The 12,927-nt window shown below is 44.1% G+C and overlaps 1 pseudogene; it reads left to right on the top strand.

Moving 5' to 3' along the window:
• Positions 1-11,989: 11,989 nt before the first annotated feature.
• On the top strand, positions 11,990-12,310 carry LOC136176764 (cytochrome c pseudogene; annotated as a pseudogene).
• The last annotated feature ends 617 nt before the right edge of the window (positions 12,311-12,927 follow it).

Below are 12,927 nucleotides of genomic sequence, written 5' to 3'. Positions count from 1 at the left end.
GTTTAAAAAAATCGTATTTTACCATTTTAAAAGTTTGTCTTTAAATATTCTGTTGTAATTTTTATTTGAACAATACTAATATTTTTCATACAAAGACAACTGATTCAGGCCAGTTCTCAGTATTTGCAGTTATATAATCCATAGTGTTGCTGTAAACATAGAATCAGTGAGTCCTGAAGAGCCATTGGAGGGCATACCAGGCAGGCTTTTGCCAGCCTCTGGTCACAATATCCAAGGTCTATCAGCCCCTCAGTAATATTCAGCCCAGTTCAGCCCAGCCCAATAGCACTAAATCATGGCTGAATGAGACCACTCAACAGAAATTTCTCTATAAGGTCCACTGTGCCTTCTGGCCTTAGAACATTTCACTTCTTAGACTCACTTCAGCACTCTACTCAGAGGCCTTTTTCAAGAGAGAAATCATCAAAAAGTACAGAGTGTGAAAAACATGAAATAAGGATATGACAGAAGGGCGCTTATCTACACCGAGAGCTGAGACAGGCCGGCACGATCTCAGGCAGATCCCCAGAGGACCCATCTCAATTTCTTTTTTCCACTCATGACCATGGGTATTTGCAAGAGGTCCTCACAGTTTTAAGACTGAGAGGAGCAGACTTTTTCAGTCTGCTTCTTCTGCTCCTGTCAACAGGCCCCATCTGTATACAGACCATAGCTGCAGCCCCTGACACACCAGGCACACACCACACCCTTCCCGATGTCTCAGGACTCCTGCCACCACTGTGAAGTGACCGTCCAGGGCTGTAAACCCAGGACACACTGGAGACTCAAATTTCGCTCCTAGCTGTGATGTTAGAAAACTTATTTGGTTTCTAGTCATCTCCATCTTTTGATGTCAAGGTTTTGGCTCAAAACCCACACATTTTTATTCTGTATTATCCAGCAGCACTGGCAATTTTTTGATGGGTGTGAGAGAAAAGTAGAGAAATGATCCGTTACAGTCTGCCATTTCAGAACAGTACTAATTTTTCTGCTAGTGATCCTAAACTGTTGTCCGTGTGACTCTTGCCTGTTGCCTCACATAGATCACAAGGCTCTTCTATGTCAGAGCCCTGCATGTGCCTGAACAGAGTCACGTCCTTCCTACAGTTTGTCTTCATGATCTGCACTCTGACCATTTTTCTCATGTTGCCATTTCAGTCTCTTAAATCTCCGTCATTTGACTTAACATTGACCTACTTGTCTGCATTTTAAATTAATGCTAATTTATTTGGCACAAATAAGCCATACGATTACACTGAAAAAGTACTGGCAAACAGAAAGTATTTTCGAACGCAATGAAATCTCCCGGCTGGCTCGTGGGACAAGTGCTCTTTTTGGCCTTCCAGGTGATGTTGGTGGTAAAGAACCTGCCTGCCAATGCAGGAGACATAAGAGACAGATTTGATTGCTGGATCGGGAAGATCCCCTGGAGGAGGAAATGGCAACCCACTCCAGTATTCTTGCCTGGAGAACCTCACAGACAGAGGAGCCTGGCGGGCTACAGCCCATGAGGTTGCAAAGAGTCAGACACAACTGAAGCGACTTAGAATGCATGCACAGGTCATACAACCACACTGAAAAACTACTGGCACAGACAAAGTTTACTTTCAAATACAATGAAAACCCCTCAGTAGCTTAAAAATGTAACTGGTGGTCACACGAACTTATAATAAGCACATGTTGAAGTTACTGCACATAAGGTTTCTCTGTGTTGACACTAGAGTTATCATATTTGAAAGTGGTATCTTAAAAAGTTCATCTTTGGCTTTTGTAAAGAAACTGAATTTGATTTTCAGTTTATAATATATATAGGACAGTGAAAATTGTTAACTTTCTGTCAATTTCATAGTTTCCAATGTGATTCATTTGAAATCAAAATCTAATTTCCTATCCACAAGATATAATAAACACCTAATAAAATTAAAGAAAAAGATCATTTCCTATCACCATGTGGTAATGGACAAATTAACTGGTATTGCCACTAAAATAATTTTCTTCATCTTCTTTTTACATGTTTTCATGACTGATACTTGTTGGGACTTGACAATTTATAGGTCAGATTAAAAATATCAGGAATTAGTTGACAGAAATTCAATTTCAAAGTCGTTTAAACTGCGCTAATATATTATCAGAGCCATAAAGATTATAAAGTTCAGTCTCAAACTTCTGTGACCTGCAAAATGACTTATGCCAACACATGAATCCTAAATAACAGTGTTAGGGGAAAGGCTTTATAAATCAAAGTCTGGAGTAGGTTTTAATAAGGTCGCATCCACATGTAGCATTACTGTGAGAGAAGAAAAATTAGTATCTTTCACAGAGACGAAAATACACTTGAGTAAATAATTCTGTGATGATTAGCTCATGGCTCACAGAGACGTGGAGATTGCAGAGAAGAGAGGTTGAAGGAGATGGAGGAGGTACCTGACCTCCTCTTCCACCAGGAGACAAGACAGGCGTCCCCGCATTTCTCCATCAGACATGGGAGATACAGACCCTCCTGCTCACACATCAGGCTCCTACAGCCACACCTATGGTCAGTTTTGTTAGGCAGAATGCATGTCTTGGTATTTAAAAGCATGTGAATATTTTTGTGTGTTTCTGAGTCTACTCCTTAAGGCCTAAGGAATATCTTATCCCCATTGCATCTTCACACTCCTGAGGTCACACCACCAACATGCTGCAGCCTCCCTACCAACACTTCTAAGGGCAGGGTCATAGAGCAGTCGCAGCTCCCTGTGTGTTCCCAGTAAGACCACAGTCAGTTAGCCACTGTTTTCCATTTATATCCCTGGAAACACCACTGTCATTGGCTCCAGAGAACTGTGTGCATCTCCTGTGATGACATCACCAGGTAGTCGCAGATCCCCATTTAATTCATCATTTGCACAACTTCCAGAACAGATTCGGGAGGACACCACCCTCAATCAACAGCAGCTTCCTACACAGTCTCGAGAACACCAAGACACACCACAGCTGCCCTCTGCAGCCCCTGGTGACACTGTGAATGAGCCTCAAGATTCTTCTACATCTTAGGACATTCTCGCCATGGGACCACAGCATCCTCCTTTGCATCCCAACGATAAAGCCACTGATCTGCTGCAGCTCCCATCTACTCCCAAGGACCCATCGGCGGGTACCCAGCACTCCCTCTGCTTTCTCCAGGACACCACCATCACTCAGCTGCAGCTTCCCACTCACATAACTAAGAAGATCACCCTCAGTGGGCCACCGTTTCCTATTTAGATTTGCAAGGAAATCAAACATGAGCTGCAGCTTCTTCACACCCTTAAGGAGACTTTCATCAATTGGGGATGGCATCCTCCTTGCATTCCCAACACCACCAACAACTGGCTGCAGCTTCCTCTACCTTCCCCAAGGATAAAGTCTCCTGCTGGTTTCTGCACAAAATACCTCATCCAGGAGGACAAGACTGCGTAAATCCCAACACAACTAAGACAGCTTACAGAGAGAGAACCTGGTCATTAGGCCTGACTGTGGAATGGCTGGGAGCAGGGGCCAGCTGACAGAAATCCACCTCTGAAGTTTCTCAGGAAGTTTAACTCAGGGAACTTCATGTCTGAGTGTGTGTTTAGGGTGAGGATGGACACCTCTTGCACTTCGCCCACCAACCTGAGCTAAACACAATGCGCCCTCCTAGAGAAACTACAGGACAGCTCCATGCTATGTGACAATCCATTCCTCGGACACATTCGTCTCTAACGACCCAAGTGCGAGTCGCGGTTTTTACTTGTTCCAGATTTCTAGCTTAGACAAGTTATATATGTCGTCAGATTTTTATCTTCCTGAAAGATAACAACGGCTTTTCTTTTAATCAAGGATTGAGAATTCAGCAAAGAAAACCTCACACATTAAGGAAAAACCACGTTGATAAAAACTATTCCTGAGTTCAATTTCTTATAAAATGTTTGTTTTTCTCTGCAAGTTTAAGCTGTGCAATCTAAAAATCCCTTTAAACTACTTTAAAACATTTTATTTCATTAAACTCCCGCTGCTCCACACACCCACGTGCCCCACGCCCATCTTACCTGCTGTCTCATCAGCCAGGGTTCCTCAGGATTTTTAACACCAGGTGTGATCAACCTGGGTGCCTCCTCGGCCTTCTCCCTTCCCTCTGCTCAGCTGTAGTGAAATACTCGAGAACAGTTTCCATACAATTTTCTGGTAGAATTTTGTTTTTCTGTAATTTACACATGTGAATCTGTAAAAACAAGACAGTGATTCATGTGGATTGACATTATTTATGAAAAAGAGGAAGATGAAACTGGCGTTACCTGGAAACCATACACACTGTACAGTTTTTGCATATTTTGATGCTAATTAAATTTGGTGCTTGCCTAAAATATTGATTTTGTTCACATCACTCATATACACTTGTCGTTCGGTACGGTTTTTAAAACTATAATGAAGGGGATTCCCACAGATAGCACTGATGCCATGTACTCATACATGAGCCAGTTCTTTCCAGTATCTGATATAAAAAATAGACACAAGAGACCGGCTTTGTCTATTGCAAATGGTGATTCTTTAAAAACACAGAGATAACCAATTGTTGTGATATATACAAACTAAGAACAGTTTCCCAAATAATAATTCTGGTTACTATGCATTGCATATATATTTTGTGCTAAGGGCTTTTTAACATTTAAATAGAGATCAAAAGTAATATATGTAAACACATGTTCTAATGCCTGGTGCATTTTAAAGACTCGATAAATGTCTGCTGTTTTTATTAGGATAATGGATGCCACCATTTAATCTTCACAAGAGCCCTGTTAGGTAGGACTTTTAAGGCCTCTGATTTACATACGGAGGACCCAGGCGGAGTGGGCTGATGGCTGACGTGAAGTGGTGTGGGCGGCAACACGATGGAACCCCAGCAGGGCAGGTGGATTCTCTGTGCTCCGTCCGCTGTTACCGAGGTGGGGCTGGAGCGCAGGAGACGCAGGCTCGAGAGCGCGGTCACCTGTCTCCTGTCTGCTCCCCACCTGCCACCCCCAGCCGGAGGGGCCTGCGCCGACAGACAGACGCTGTCGGGCACACAGACACCACTGTGAGTGCGTGCCTCCCTCCGCCCTCCAAGGGCCCAGAGGACAGGCTCGCTTTCCTTCTCTGATTTTCTGGGTTTCACCTCTCTTCTCCCCCCTCCTCCTCCTTCATTTTTAAGTTCCCAGAGCTCAGTACACAGTAAGGACTTCACTTAAAACCACAACAACTAAATTAGCTTTCCCTCAAAATTATACCGGGGCTAGCAATTTCCAACTCTGCGCAGGCCTCCAGGACTCCACATTCACTCTTTCTAAGGCATCACCACAGGTCACAGTGTTACAGCGGCACTGCAGGTAAGCCAGGAAGGGACAAGTCTGACAGAATGTGTCAAGTCTTCTGACCAAAAATGAGAGAACTCTGGTCCTAAGACTGAATAAGTCTCTGTAAGTCCACAGCAATATCCACTACAGAAAGCCAGAGAGGGAGAGGGAAATAGGGGAAAACAGCCAATACAGAAAGAATGCCCGCAAATAAATATACAGGGAGCAAAATCATTAGAAAGATCACCAGTCTGCAACCACCAATGTAACTGATTCTTTTAGGGATTGCCAAGTGATGCTAAAATCATTCAGTGAAAAGTGCTTTCAAGAGAATGGACTATTTGCATAATATCAACAAATCACAGAATAATTATTAACTACAAACGGAAAAGGCACCTTCCAGTAGATAAATCTGGAGAGCACACAAAACCATCCAGAAGGACCAACTGACCTCCTGATAAGACACGCTGGGAAGGAGACCAAACATTACCTGTCTGATTTCATTTCCAAAGTGTTCAACCAGAACTTTACAAGGAAATAATCAGATAACAATGCAGATGTGTGAAAATTATGACAAAACTGCCCAATGTGTTTAGAAACAACAACTTATGGAAAGACAAGAACAGACAGGGTGGTGTGTGGGTGAAAGTTTGAAGAGACTTAATCACAAAGCTGAGGTGAGATGCTACGCTTCTCAATGAATGAGCATTATTAGCACAACAGGAGAAGTTTTATGAGTTTCGTATTTTGTAGCATCAGTGTTTATTAACATTAATGTTAAATAAAATTAATTAAAGTAATGTTAGTGTTGATATTGCATGTACTGAGTTTGATGATAATATTGGGATTATGCAAAATGCTTTGTCCTTAAGAGATACACGCGACAGGTGTTGGGGGTATAACGTCGTGATACTTTTTCTCTAAAGATCTTTTGTATTTTCGGCTGTGCTGGGTCCTCACTGCTGTGCAGGCTTCTCCAGCTGTGCTGAGCGGGGGCTCCCCTTCACTGAAGTATGTGGGCTCCTCGCGGTGGCCTCTCTTGTGCAGCACAGGCTCGAGGGTGCGGGCACAGAGGCTGTGGCACGTAGGCTGGCTGGCTCTAGAGCACAGGCCCGGGTGTGGTGGTGCAGGGTCTAGCTGTCCTGCAGCATGCGGGATCTTCCCTGCCCAGGGACAGAACTGGTATCCCCTGCATGGTCAGGCAGGTCCTTAACCACTGAGCCGCCAGGGGAACCCCATGTTTAAGCACTTGGTACACACCTACCGTAGCAGTTTCCACAAGAGTTAGCTCAGCCAACCCAGGCTTCTGCCTCCTCACTGGCGTGCACGATCTCTAAGCGTCAAGGGCTTCAACTGATCATCCCTGTGTCTTCCATCACAGGGCAGGAGCTCAGAAAGACTTTTTAAAATATCAGTTCCACTGGACTGAAAAGATGAGCATAATGACAGGGAAACGCATCCCTTGCTGTTTGTGCCCGGCAGGCTGAACAAGCGCACTGAGTCTGTGCAGGGCTGGGGAGGATGGAGCGGCGACTATTAATAAGAGCAGCCTCCGGGCTGCATGGGGGCTCAGGGACCACCTGCCATGGACTCATCACGGACAGCCCACGGAGCGGCACGGCTGCCCTCACCACACACGGACACACGATGACAGAACCTGAGGCCAGATGGGCCACTCATCAGAGACTCTGCACCCTGGGAGGTGGCTGAGACCCAGGTCCACGTGAGCACTGGCACCTCAGAAGCCCTGGTGGACGCCCAGCCACCTCTTCAGCATCGCACCCCCTTCACAAGTTAGGAAGACCGGGAAACCGTCGGCAGCACCGAGTCCTCTCTTCATGCCCTCGGCCATGGATTTGTTCTGCGGCACCCACGTCTCCTCCAGCAGTGGGCTGTCTTGAAGGTGCCTTCAAACGTGTGCTCACCGGGCTGGGAGGAAGCAGAGTGGCCGTCCCACTGAGAATCCAGTGTTCACATCCTCTCCTGAAGTTCACTGTCATACACTGTCTAGTCTCCAAGGCAAAGTCACATGAAAGTAATTAGGATAATCCAACGCATCTTATTAATATACACATAAGTCCTTCATAGTCAATGAGAGAGACAAATCCAGGTTATCACAAGTGTTACCTAAAAAAGAAAACATGTTTTCTGAAGGACAAAAATCATACAGTATAAATGATGCATAGAAAACACTGTATTTGTGGATTAGTGACTGAGCCCATCTTAAGGCTATGTAATGCTACAGAAGATTTCTCTACCCTGTTTAAGATAGTACTTCTGAGAAAAATTCTGTCTCTCAAAAACAGTTTCTTAGTATCACCACAGTCTGCATATTTGGATGGTGACTGTGTCTGAACATAATGTAAAGCCAAGAAAAATCTACTGTAATAACATTCCATTTACTTTTCCATATTTTTCAGTGTTTCAGTCCTATAGGATTACAAAAGAAATAAATGAATACAAAGAAGAATATGTTTCATTTGAAAATATTTATTTTTTAAACCTGAATCTTCCTTTTTAAAATGAGTGGAAAAAGCAAATGCATTTTTCTGTTCCTTTAAGTCGGTGAGAGGGAGGAGGGGGAGGGGTGAGCCTGAGGACGGCGATGTGAGGTTCCCACGGCCAGACTCTCCCAACCGTTTCTGATACATTATCTCAGTCAAGCCATATTGCAACCAGACTGCACATTTTATTAAGTAAGCAAAATTAACTATCCTTTCAATAGATTACACCATCAAACTCAAGGCAGCCTATGAAAAGCACTCAAATGCTGTACTGACCTGGAGGTTAAAGCCCATGTTTTAAACATGTTTAAAGTGGGTTAAATCCCATGTTCTAAAGTGGTGACTATACATTAAAACCAGTCTTGCCTTATGGGATTTACCTCAAGAAACTGAACACGTTAGATTAGGTTATCTTTCAACTGATATACCCATATGGAAAAACCAAAGTCAAGGGACCAGGTACACTGTCAGCAAAGTATGTACTGGTTCCAACAAAAGTAGTACTTTTACATATAGTTTGGTTTTAAATATGACATAGAAAAATGGCCAATGATTCCAAATGCTCCAACTTCTAGACCACTTGCGGATTTAATCGCCACTAGTGATTCTCACACACACACTCTCAGATCATGCTGCCTGCAGTGTGACTCTTCCCTACAGGCCCCCCACCCCTCTCAGATACTTCAAAGCCATGCCAGCCACCGCCCTGCCCACCTCTCCTCATCAGGAAGCGGGCTCTGTGCCCACCTTCACCTCGAGTTGCAGCACCCCCAGAGTCCCTCTGTTCAGACTGGACTTGTTGGATCCTCCACCCTGGTGAAGCCAGTCATAGACAACACCACATGCAGCTGAGCTCTTCATCGATGACTGGGTCACAGGATATCACAGAAATATTTAACTGACTCAGTTAACAAAAAAATCATCTGGAGATTTTTGGGCAATCTGGAGTAAAAGGTTCTGGTTCTAAATTTTCCACATTTTTGTTTTAATTTAAAAAAAATCAAAGAAGTCAAGAGTCAGGGTCTATGCAAAAAAAATATTCTTCACTGACTGCCAATATCTGACAAAAATAAAACCTCACCCTTGATCCAAACATATTTAGAAATTATTTTGGAAGTTAAGGGTCTCTCTTCTGTTGAAAAATAATTGTATTGTGATATAAGATGGAGAATAAGAATAGGGCGCTAAAGGAAGAAACCACATGAGCTTGAGCATGGTAAGTCTCATCATCTTTCCATCACACGTTTTATACTCAGACATGCTATTCTAAGTTATTCAGTTGCTTTAAATTCTATAGTCGTGGTCAAGAAAAAAATGACTTGTCATTCCATGAGGCTGGAAATTAACCATGTATTTCTGTGGTATTTAACCCCTCGGAACCACCAGTGATTCACATTAAATCTTCTGGCCCCTATGAATAGTTACTGATATTTTAAATGTTAATTTACAAAAGGAATCAGAACTGTAGGCTTTGCTGGCTATTGTCAAGCAAACATGGCTGCTCTGCTGAGTCACAGACTACAGAAGTGAGTCAGGAGCCCAGTGCTGACAAGGGGGAAGATGCTTCAGTGGATGGCAGGACCCTGGGAGAAAAGAAATTTGGAGCATCAAGGGACTTAATTGACCCCACAGGGAATGGATGGAGAAAGGCCTGCTGCAGACGGACCTGTAGGGGATGAGCAGAAACATCTGTGAGAAAGCAGGCTTGCTGTGAGTTTCTATAATCCTGCTGATCTGGCAGCATTTAGCTTACAATCTTCCAGGACTGAAATAGATGAGCCTTCCCCAGGGCCATCCCGTGAGAGAAACACCCAGGCCAGGTGAGCTCCAGACAGAAGCGCTGAGCAGGAGAGGGCCTCAGCCACAGGCAGGGGCTCGGAAGACGCCCAGGGCTCAGGGCAGGCCTCCAGGAAACATGAGTGTCACATTTCCTCTGGAGTATTAGACACACCATTTCAGTATCCGCACTGTTATTTACTCTCCTCTGTTTTCAAAATGCTGATTGCCACCCACACAACTGTCTGAAAAACAATGACATAAAAGCTGGTATCCAAACAGCCTCCTCCAGTGTCTAAGCCAGGACCAGGATAGGCAGAGGCAGAGTCTGCTGGACTGGGGAAGGACACAGCTGTGGCTGGAAGCATCTCAATTTCCTGAGGCCACCACAGCCACCAGCTTTGATGCTATCAAAATCCACTTTATCATCTCAGGACTTTACAGTCTCCACTTAATCATCCTCATCCAGATGGGCCCTTAGGACCACTTTTTAACAACAGCTACTCAGGAAAGATGGAGAAGAAAGTGGCAACCCACTCCAGTATTCTTGCCTGGGAAATCCCATGACAGAGAAGTCTGGCGGGCTACAGTCTACAGGATCACAAAGAGTCAGACAGAACTTAGTGACAGGGTGTGCACTCGTGTTCTCTCAGGAAAGAATGAACATTCAAACACATTCACCTTGTATTCTTCTTTGACAAAGACCCAGAACTAGTTTCCATAACTGATACAAACTCAAGAACATCCTCAATTTCTATTAAGCCAGAGATGTAGTATCATCAACATGTTAACATCTTTCACTACCAAATACTGGAAAAAACTGAGTGTTTTTGTGGAAGCTTCATCCCAGCAAGGCTAACTTCCCAAAAGGATGACCTCACTCGGTTCCCACTTCACACACAGAGGAAAAGCAGATCCATGCTGGGGCCCCCAGGATCCCACAGGAAAGCCATTACCCAATTCAGAGACCTTGACTGTAACACACTTTGGATGAATTAAACCTAAAAAGCAGTTTGATGTGCCAACAAACCAAAGACCACCACCACAAGTGCGGGAGTAAATACGGTGCAGACAACTGCGAAGTGACGAGGCTACGGTCTGAGGCTGAGCTTGGGAACGGGAGGCCCACGGGTGGGACTCCCGCTCCCTGGGGTTCAGGAGGCTGTTTGGTCATGTCAGGTAACTGAATCCATGGCTGGGATGTGGTAGCAGGTTTCTTACAAGTGTGAGGGGGCACTAGAAAGGAGAGTGACTTAGAACTGCTATGAGCCACAGGAAGGGGCCTGAGGAATGCCACTGTGTGTTTGCCCGCTAGCAAAATATGTGCATGTGTGATGAGATCTTACAGCGTGCATTTTATATTATTAGCCACAAGACAGGTATTAGTCTATCAAAGAACAAATTGGATCCAAATTTTGCTTCTGGCATTGAATACGTTACAGTTACCTGCTCAGATGTCTCCAGCTTTTAACTATTATCTGTGGGAGAGACCTTTAACATGTGTCATAGGCCTAGTTTCCAAAATAGCCTTTCTTTTTTATTTCCTTCTGAGAAGTCTCTTGGATGCTGGAGAAGACCGAGTCGGACCTTTCTTTGACAGGGTTTGTTCAGAAGGCACAGAGAAAGCATGCAAGCTCCACCCACCAGGACTTTTGTTCCCAAAATCTAGATTTTACAATGTTGGCAAGCCTTCTGACAGGAACAGGGAAGACTGAACTGCTTCTAGAGCTTCACTTCTGTTCTTGGAAAGGCTCCACTTGTGAGACCAGTACAGCTGTTTTCATTTCCTCAAGAACCGGGGAGCCACCCGAATGATACAGGGGCCACCCCCACCCAACTACATTCTCCCCAGTCTGTTTCTTCATACTGGGGACAGTCTCTGATATTAACAGAGAATCCCCCAAGACTGCTTGGTTCATGACCTGTTTCCGGGAAGGTGCTACCTGGACATAAGCCCCAATGTGGTGACCTGTCTCCCTCGTGCTCCCTCAGCCCCCGGCTCAAGATCCCAGCAGCATCACTTCCGGTCGCAGGTGGTGTCTCCTCTGCTCCTCACGCCATCTCCCTGGTATGCGTGTCTGGGTTCAAATTCTCACTTTTTATAAGGACATCAGTCATACTGATTTAGGATCCTAATGACCTCATTCTTCTCTTGACAATCTCTGTAAAGATCCTACAGAGATCCTGTAAGATCACTTTCTGAGGGAGTAGGGATTAAGATTCCAAGACATTTTGGGGGAGGAACACAACTGAACTCAGCAAAACAATGTGACAATTCTGAAAACAGGGAATATAAAAGTTCACTTTTTTTAGAAAGCGGGGCGTTCGGCGTGTGAACGAGAATTACTCAGTCGCGCACAGAGAAAGAACGATTTAAAAATGGGTGATGTTGAGAAGGGCAAGAAGATTTTTGTTTAGAAGTGTGCCCAGTGCCATACTGTGGAAAAGGGAGGCAAGCACAAGACTGGGCCAAACCTCCATGGTCTGTCTGGACTAAAGACAGGTCAGGCTTCTGGATTCTCTTACACAGAGGACAACAAGAACAAAGGTATCATCTGGGCAGAGGAGACGCTGATGGAGTACTTGGAGAATCCCAAGAAGTACATCCCTGGAACAAAGATGATCTTTGCTGGCATCAAGAAGAAGGGAGAGAGGGAGGACTTGATAGCTTATCTCAAAAAAGCTACCAATGAGTAATAGTTGGCCACTGCCTTATTTATTATGAAACAGAAGTGTCTCATGACGTTTTATGTGTATCATATTTAAATTGATCTCATACATTAGAATTCAGATCATGAATGGCTGATGGAAAATTCTGTTGGACAGTCCTGATTTAAGTAAGATTGGTTTGTGGCTAAACAAATATGGTCAGCTTTTTTAATTTTGATAGTAATTCCGGTTCAACAAGTACTATCGCTTTTCCCATTCTAAAGAGATGATTAAACTTGAATAAGGAATATTAAACTTTTTAGGGAGATGGTGCATTCCTTCTCAAACCCGAAAAAAAAAAAAGTCCACTTTTAACTATTTTATTTCTGTATTTGTTTCTCTGACTGCTTCAGGTCTTAGTTACTGTTTGCAGACTGAGCTGCCCATTAGCATGTAGAATCTTAGTTCCCAACCTGGGATCAAACCCACATCCACTGCTTTGGAAGGCAGATCCTCAACCACTGGAGCACCAGGGAAGTCCTTAAAAAGGAGGCTCAGTTATACTTTATTTACCTTAGACATTTCTGCAAGTTAAAATTAAATATCTTCATATGAACCTTCTTAATTTAATGATTCTAATCTGTGTTAAACAGACAGAAGCCAGAAAC

The sequence above is a fragment of the Muntiacus reevesi genome, chromosome 10, assembly GCF_963930625.1.
Source record: "Muntiacus reevesi chromosome 10, mMunRee1.1, whole genome shotgun sequence".
Taxonomy (NCBI): Eukaryota; Metazoa; Chordata; class Mammalia; order Artiodactyla; family Cervidae; genus Muntiacus; species Muntiacus reevesi.
The sequence above is the reverse complement of the archived record's forward strand: the minus strand, read 5'-3'. Positions and strand labels throughout refer to the sequence as shown.